This window comes from Diachasma alloeum, unplaced genomic scaffold, assembly GCF_001412515.2.
Source record: "Diachasma alloeum isolate Michigan unplaced genomic scaffold, Dall2.0 Dall_scaffold_00396, whole genome shotgun sequence".
In the NCBI taxonomy this organism is placed as follows: domain Eukaryota; kingdom Metazoa; phylum Arthropoda; class Insecta; order Hymenoptera; family Braconidae; genus Diachasma; species Diachasma alloeum.
The window spans coordinates 22757-32096 of record NW_021680535.1 but is presented as its reverse complement, the minus strand read 5'-3'; the positions used below and the strand labels follow the sequence as shown (position 1 = coordinate 32096).

At 37.2% G+C, this 9340-nt stretch overlaps 1 protein-coding gene across 3 annotated transcripts in view; it reads right to left on the bottom strand.

The window, feature by feature from the left end:
- LOC107041973 overlaps positions 1–9340 on the bottom strand; it is a 320981-nt gene extending 311641 nt beyond the window's left edge. For all 3 annotated transcript variants that reach the window (XM_015262811.1, XM_015262812.1, XM_015262813.1), the window contains exon 1: positions 8542–9340. The gene's annotated coding sequence lies outside the window, so the exon portion shown is untranslated. The remainder of the gene's footprint in view (positions 1–8541) is intronic.

Below are 9340 nucleotides of genomic sequence, written 5' to 3'. Positions count from 1 at the left end.
ATAATTTGGCTCGTTTGGTGTGGCAGTGGTGTGAGGCTAGAGATATTTGGATTTTTGCCTCCTACATTCCTTCGAAGGAGAATGTTGAGGCAGATCGCGAATCCAGGGTCATTAATATTGATACGGAATGGCAGCTAGCAGATGATGTTTTTAAACAACTAGTACGACGTTTTGGCAGACCAGAGGTTGATCTTTTTGCTTCACGCATCAATGCAAAATGCGATCGCTACTGTTCATGGCACAGGGATCCCTTCGCTTTCTCAATCGACGCTCTTACCATCGAATGGGGAAATTTTTTCTTTTATGCATTTCCTCCCTTCGCCTTAATTTTACCTACAATCCGGAAAATTTTGAGCGATGAAGCGACGGGTATAGTGGTCGTTCCCCTCTGGCCTAGACAGCCCTGGTACCCCTTATTTCTATCTGCTCTGGAGGGAAAACCAATAAAATTTAAACCCTCGAGTGATCTTTTACTCTCTCCTTGCAGATCGCTAATCCATCCTCTAGCTTGCCAGCTTACCCTGGTGGCAGGAGTATTATCCGGCAAGCCTACATCAGGAAAGGTTGTTCTCCAGCAACAGCAGACATCATGACTCAGTCAATCACGGAATCAACCCACAAACAGTACAACTCCGGACTCCACAAATGGTGGGATTTTTGCCAAAGCAGAGACATCGAGTATTTTGCTGTATCAGGTCCAGTATATATGGCTCCCTCAATTCTACCCGTTCTGCACTCTCCTTAATCGCCGATATGGATTTAGGCAAGGACCCAGCAGTCCTACGTTTTTTCAAAGGTGTGGCCAAGCTGCGTCCACCTAAACCAAGATACTCTCACACCTGGGACCCGGAGTGCGTCTTGTCGTACCTAGAATCCCTGCCAAAAAATGATGAACTAAACATGACTCTTCTCAGCGAGAAGACAGTGACTCTTCTAGCGTTAGCCACAGCTCATAGGCTACAGACATTCTCTCTAATCAAGTTGGAAAATATCCAACGAAGGGCTCAAAATCTAGAGATTAAAATACCGGACTGGATCAAGACTTCAAGAATTGGCAAGGACCAACCCCTTTTGATTCTCCCTTTTTTAAGTGAAAGGCCACAAGTTTGTGTAGCAAGTACCGTCCTCTCTTACCTGTCCCGGACTGAAAGTATTAGGGGCGATATTTCAATTTTTTTCATTGCTGTCAAGAAACCCTACGGTGCAGTTTCACCCCAAACTTTGGCTCGATGGATAGAAGCATGTCTTGATAAATCGGGGGTGGACATCTCAAGATTTTCTGCGTATAGCACAAAGCACGCAGCTACTTCAGCAGCAGCTACCAGAGGTATCAGTTTCGATGTCATTCGGAGTACAGCCGGTTGGTCAGACAGATCCAACGTATTTGTTCGTTTTTATAATCGTCCCTGCGTGGCAGACGAGAGCTCTTTTGCTAGAGCCGTTCTGAATAATCGATAGATTATCATCAAGTTATTTCTCGTTTCGAAAATGTTTCTATTCTTCGTTGTGTAAACTTTGTTATTCTCCCCACTCATGTATAAATGAGTGCTGGCTGTGATAAAAAAAAAAAATAATAATAATAATAATAATAATAAAAATTGGTTGATATTCTCTAAACATCTACTTGTATTTTAAAATCTCTCGACGAGGCTCGAATATAATTGTACGATCAAACGAACTTACCTGTAAGTGAAGTTCGATCGTGATTATATGAAGAGCCTCGTCGAGAGATTGAGTCCCTCCCATTATCATCACCCATACCCGTCTCCAATTTTTATATAATCCGCGTTACTTTAAACTAATGAAGTATGGGTGGGGCGCCGCTAGAGGTGCCACGACCGATTTTTTCCTTTACTCTTTGGAGATGTGTGGGTCCACGTAGCACTGGCGGGCTACTACTTGTATTTTAAAATCTCTCGACGAGGCTCTTCATATAATCACGATCGAACTTCACTTACAGGTAAGTTCGTTTGATCGAAAAATTATTAAAAAATTCAAATGTGAGTAATTAAACTCAACAACTTTGCGTGAGAATTTAGACCCAACGTTTCGGAACGTATTGCTTTCCATTCCCGGAGGTAGCTATATAGTATATACGATAGGATACAAAATTTCATTGTTGAAATGTCAATGTCGACCACCTCTTATCATTTATATCAATTTCATAGGATTGGAAATGTCTTTCAAAGGAGTATTCTTGTAATTGTTGAGTAACAAGAATAATTTGATTGTTTGGCTCTAGGATTACGATATTGATCAAATATAATTGACGACCAGCCTCGGTCGGCATCATCAATATTACGTTTTCCCTGATATCATGTCCCAAATAATTGAGAGAGCTTACTATTGTAATATCTCCAGATCGATTGGACGGGAGAACTGGCAGAAAATGACGATAATTTGGATCTAATTCTAATCTCTTGTTAAGGGCTGGACCAGGGACAAAAGGTGGTGGTAAAGACTTGTTGATGAGTAACCGATAATTCAATTTTAATTGTGCCTTGTTGGCTATTTTTAGTATTTTCTACGATATCGAGAAAAGGAGAGATTACCATGGATAAATAGTACTGATTACTATCCACATGGTAATCTCTCCTATAATAATGGTTGTCGTTGCTATATTGTATAGTAATGCCTACCATGTTCGAATGGTATTGATTACTATACAACATAGCACGCTTTACTGTTGAACATAGTAAAAATTACTATTGAGATTGACTTAGAAACCCTTTTACGATAATTTATGGTAACCTCTACCATATAAAAGTAACCCCTACCATTCACTTTTCTCCGCGTAGAACGGTATTTTTCGCCTCGTCATAGGCGTAAAGTCAGATTTCCCTTTTCCAAATGGGTACTTTGCGCCCGCCGAGGCGAAGAATACTTTTATGCCACGCTGTGCGATAAGTCAAGTTTAAAGCACGCTGCGCTTCACGCAGCCTGCTCGAAACTCGACTACCGCACGAGGTAGCATAAAACAGTATAGAGCACTCGGCGATAAATTCCATTCGCCTTCGGCTCGGCCTGTAAACTGCACATCCGTCGAAAACGGAATTTCACATCTCGTACTCTAATATACTATTATGTCGCGCCGTGCAATAAGTCGAGTTTATCGCACGCTGCGCTTCGTGCAGCTTGCTCAAAACTCGACTTCTGCACGACTTGACATAAAATATTATAGAGCACTCGGTAATAAATTTCGTTTTCAACGAATGTGTGTACAGACCTCGCCTTCGGCTCGGCCTGTAAACTACACATTCGTTGAAAATGAAATTTGTGCCCTTGTACTCTAATGTACTATTATCGCCTTGTGACATACAATATTTTATGTCGCGCCGTGCAATAAGTCGAGTTTATCGCACGCTGCGCTTCGTGCAGCTTGCTCAAAACTCGACTTCTGCACGACTTGACATAAAATATTATAGAGCACTCGGTAATAAATTTCGTTTTCAACGAATGTGTGTACAGACCTCGCCTTCGGCTCGGCCTGTAAACTACACATTCATTGAAAACGAAATTTGTGCCCTTGTACTCTAATGTACTATTATGGCACTAGGTCCGAAAACCGCGATCTAACCGAGCAAAGCGAGGTTAGAATAGCGTTTTATCTGGTCTAGCGACATAAAAATACTTTTGCGTACAGAGATTCGGGATAGACATTTTCCGCATATATAGTCTGATATTTTTTCACTGTTCACGGTTCGGAGGATACGATATGGATTCTTTTCCATATATATCACAAGGTACGAAAGATAGGGAGGAAACGTAAGAATAGAAAGATTCATCAAAAGATATGAACTTAATCGGAAGAATTTTAGAAGACGACTTCTCAACACGATAAAATCGCAAGAAAAATTGTTTCAATTTTTCCCCCCGTTATCTTAATTACGAGAGAATCGGTTTGTACGGAAAAAACTGTAGAATAGGTCGGTCTCACAATGAAAATAGAAAAAACGCGAAGCCATTTGCTGCTCCTGTACACGAAGAGTTGCAATAAAGTTGAGAGAAATGGTTGGTACTTATAGCAATGTATAATTTTAGAACTCTACTGCAGTAATTATAGCAGTGGCAGTTACTTTTAATGTTCTCAGTATATATCCGGATTTTTGATGAATTTATGATTACAGAATGTACCAATGCTTATCATGCAATATATCAGAATTGTAGTTCCGGTTGTGAAGAGAGTTTAACAAAGTGAGATCTGCATATTTTTAATGGAGCAATGTGATAAGTTTGCTCAGTTTGGTCGATTAATTATGGAATTATTTCGAGAATGAGTGATGCTGAGACCAAATGTCAGAAGAGTTTCTACACAAAGAATTTCCTCAGTTACAAAGAAATTTTCTGGACGCTGTGTTAGGAGAAAATACCTAATCTCAGAAATGATTGCTTAACATTTCACGAAAATGTCATATTCAGACGTTTATTTCCTCGACGTTTATTTTTATGGCGCTACCTTTAACAATATGTAATTTGTTGAAGTTTTATGTATGACACAAGTTCCTAGGAAAACCTAGTGTTTTCTCTAAGGAATTCCGGTGAATTTCTATTGAAATTCTGTGAGGATTTTATTCGAACTCCATTAAAATTCTACTAAAAAGGTGACTGGTTTGTTGTGTTGATTTGGAGTTTTGTCTATGAAATATTCTTTTGAGATTGTTTGTGCGTTTTTTATATGTAGAAGATCAAGATGAGACAAACCGAGACAAAAACAGACATTTTACATTAGAAAACACGAAAAACTTGATGCAGAAATAAGATAAATTGACTCGGAGTCATCACGAGAGGAGTCGATACTACGTAGGGGAGGGTAGGGTCAAACGGACCAGATGGGAAAAACGGACCCCTAGGGCAAAATGGACCACTAACAGAAAATGAATCATCTTTATTCTCGCTTCCGAATGGAAGCTTTGTAATCGTGATTTTTTTCGATTTCTTAATTTTGGATGAAAATGTCTAGAAATGTCCTGAAACGTGAAGAAATGATGTTTTTAAAGAATGTCTGTATATGTTTAGGTATGTGTGTGCACATGTGTATTCGTATGTTCGTATGTGTGTTCGTATGTTTAACACATTCAGTGTTCCTGATTTGAAGGAAAGAAAAAAAAAATTACCAATTTTCTGTCAGTGGTCCGTTTTGCCCTTGGAATCCGTTTTGCCCTGCCATCCTCCCGGTCTGTTTTGCCCTACCCTCCCCTATTATAAGACTGAGACAAGACCAAAGATTTTCCATTTTCATTGAGACCGAGACCATCTCTCCAAAGGATTTTCTCGTCAAGTTTCTTGCGGTATAACTAAAAAAATTCTAGAAAATTTCTCTCCGTACTACGGGTCGCACATGATCCAACCGAAATATCGAACGCACAATTTCAACTGAATACGGAGAAAAAAAGTTGGAGAAAAATGACCAAACAAGTCATATCATCGCGGAGCGGAATCCATTTCTAGGTATTTTTCAGTGCATATCAAGGTAAAAACACGAGAAAATAGTGAACTTTTCTCCGCTGACTTCAGAAAATTCACTAAACGTGAGGGTAATTTATGCCGAAATTGCAGAATTTACCGTTCATGCTATTAAAAAGTATCTCACGAATGTGAATGAATAAATTAAACATATGTGGAGGAATTTTTTTGTGACGGAGAATGATATTATTTACCAAACGCAGTATGGTAGAATCCCACTTTCGTCCGTCCCCATATTTTTCACATCGGAGCCAGAAAAAAACCCTGCCGTTTCGGAAATTTTATTGTACAGGGAACAGTAACTTTTGCATCCATAGATGTGTTTTTGTTGAGGGGAGACTACTGTAAGTTTTAAAAGTCGTGAGTTATTGGAGTGAGGCTTTTCATACGATGAATATCGATTATATAGATCTGAAAACAAATAATTAGTGCAAAAAAAAAATTTTTATTTGGTAAATCAGCTGTGTAGGAGTCGAATTCAAAAAAACTGGCTCGTAATTGTTATTCCATACATTTTTCCAAAAATTTTGGAAAAAACAATCTTTTGTAAGCGTTTTCGGGCAAACGAACAATTAAAAATTTTTTTTTTTACACTAATTACACGTTTTCAGATCTATATAATCGATCTTCAACGTATGAAAAATCTCACTCCAAGAATCCACGACTTTTAAAACTCACAATAATCTCCCCTTAACGAACGAATAGTACACTGATAGACTGATCTATTTATTCCAAATGAGATTCGTTAACTGTTAACGCATGGTAGAGTTGGATATGACCAAATGAATATTCGTTAATAGTTAACGAATAGTTCACTTGAAAAGCGAAAATCGAGTCAAACAAGGCTCCTCAAATGTGCATTTGTTAACTATTAACGAATGAGCATTTGGTGAGATAGAATAGACCCTAGTCTCCAACCAAATCCATTCGTTAACAATAACTAATCCTTTCTATCAGTGTAAGATATCCTCTGCAAATGGTATTTTTTATTAAACTACAATTTAGGTCCAAGATTACCTTTCGTACATTAAAATTTGCCACAATTTTCTATTACTTTTTATTCAACTTTTCTCTCCGTGAAGAATGGCCTTCCCGTCTCGGTCGTATTATTTGCATTGCCAGATATGTGCTTGAAACATGTAGGACGTCTTCCCTCATCTCTATTTTTCAGGAGAATGTACCTTCACTTCTCATATAAAAATTGTGTCATCAGCATCTCTCGTTAGATAAGAAAAACTTCGCGCAATGTCAGAATTTTCTAGAATATCCCCTAAGTAGAACTTTCCTTGTTTATCCGTGATGCACTGATCATCCTGAAGAAACTTCCTTCAGTAATTCCCCGGATCTTTATGGTTAAGGGGAAACGGAACCCCTACGTTTATATGAATCTTTAGAATTGTGTTTTCTCCTGCAATTATTATTTTTTATTCATTAAACTAATTCATTGACTCAACAATGCGATAATCTAGTCGATAAAGTAATTTCATAGATAGAAATTAATAATTGTAGGAGAAAACACAATTCTAAGATTTTGAAGTTGAAAAAATTTATGTTTTCACATAGAAATTCAATTCGAGTTGCAATTGTCCGTAAAAAAAATAAATCCCCATGAAAATGTAAAAACATGACTTTTTTTTAATTAATGGAATTATAAAAAAAATCACGTTAAGGATTTGAATTTTCAAATTTGATATCGAATTAAAGCTTAAATTGAATTGAATTTTCATTTTCATTGAGAATTGCACCTAATACCGACTAATTACTTCAAATATAGTTTAAGACAAGTTTCCTATGGATTTCTTTGACTTTGCACTCTTTTCTCAGTTTCAGTAATAAAAACAATTCAAATTCAAATTATCATTGACAACGTTGTAATATTTCCCAGCCAAAAATTGAGAACAAATCATTCAACTTGATGTGGATTCAATTCAATTTAATGCCTTTGATAATCAACTGACAATTATTTATCTCCCGAGCAAGCGGAATTGTTCCAAATATCACAATGACCAGAAATGCGAAAGTAACAGATAGAAACCCACTCAGTTCCAATAAATTCCTTCTGAATTGCCCCTCAAAAGTATTCAGTGGCATCGTAAAAATCTCCCTCCTGTGCCGTGTTTTTCCCACGGCTAACGAAGGCACGATAAATTTTCAAAGAAATATCTTTTAGTTTCGCATTCCATGTGGACAGGAAAAGGAAAACATGAAGATACCATAAAGAAAATGATAAAATTACAAATTGCACTATGTTCTCTGGGGCAAATGTGTTGAACTTTCTGAATTCAATGCAATAAAAGTGTTTATGAATGATTCACAATTTCAAAATTCACAATTTTAAAACCGAAGATTGAAGGTTGGAAATCAGGCAATAAAACCTTAATAGAATATGTCATTTTCATTCCTGATAGGGAAATTTATTACTAAAAGTCAAAAAGATTTCTTATTTGAACAATTAATTAGATAGTGAATTGCCTAGAGAAAAATGTGCATCTATTTCTAAAAATTAATTCAAAATATCGCAATCTATTAAGAGAAAGTAGAATTTTGATAAATAACGACTATACAGACTTTGCTTGTGTGCAGGGAAGATCTGCTAATTAGGTCTCAAGATCACGTTACCGAGATGATTACTTGTTGTAGTGGCAATGAAGGGGTTACGAAAAGGGTCGCAAAAAGATGATTCTTTAAATGTCTCATCTCCGATTATATCTAATGAAAATTGAAGAGAAATTTCCTCCGAAAAAACTTGGTTTCATCGATGATCGACAAGTTTGAGATTTCGTTTGAATCTTTCTGTTAGTGATTACATTACCAAGTTCTGACTAATAAACGAGTAAATCTTTGTGACATCGTTTTTGTCATCCTGAAAATTTCCAAAAAAAACTCTTCTCGAATTTCGCCTTATAGTGTCATATTTTCCAGAAAATTGACTGATTAACCGAATTCTTCCATTGGACTAGATTCGTATCTCCACTTCGATGAGAATACACTACAGACATTGCAATTCCGCAAATTTTCTTCCACGTGAGGAATATCTCTCCACTAATTTCACGAAATCTCACATAATTTCTACCTTACCCCTATTCTCGGCCTCTCCAACCAGTGTCATCAGTCACAGTGACGCGAATAAGCCGGAGAATCCTATCCACCAACTCTCCAATAAATCTCCTGTTTTACAGTAGCTGGCCCAAACCTTTTACGATGTTTTCTTCATTTTTTTTTTCACTCCCAAGGACTTGTATTTGTTCCAAAGCCCGGAAACATTTCTGGTCGAGAAAGGTCGTATACCGATGCGTTTCTCAATTTTTCAGTTTTTTCTTAATAAAGCTCAGTTCCCATAATTAAAAAAAGTAAAAATAGCTAAAACATTAGCGAAGAAGCTTGAACTGTCTGAAATTTTGAAAATAACAAAAAAATCACTTAACGGAATATGCTCCTTTCAAGCACAATAATGAATGAAATATCACTTGTTGCAACTGAAATAAAATAAAATCACTAATATTCTCCACTAATTCACCGCATGATCGATTTTACCACAGGTTTGCCCTCATTTTTCATTTCGGCGTTTCATGATGAATAAAGCACGAGAAATTAATACACTTTGATGGCTTTATTTTCTTCCCTCCATCCGATTATCATCGGTGCGATGGTTCACTCTTAACTGACAGCTTCTGTAATTCAATATTCGAGGGAATCACGGGGAATAAACCGCGGAGAAGCTTAATGCATCGATCAGACACGAGAGCAAATGTCCGTCACTTTGAAACGGCGATGAAGTAGTTGAAGTATTTAAAAATCTATTTTTTTTATTGTGATTGAGGCTTTTTATTTTGAATAGAGGGAATAGCGCGGAGCGTTGAGTATACAAACGCATGGA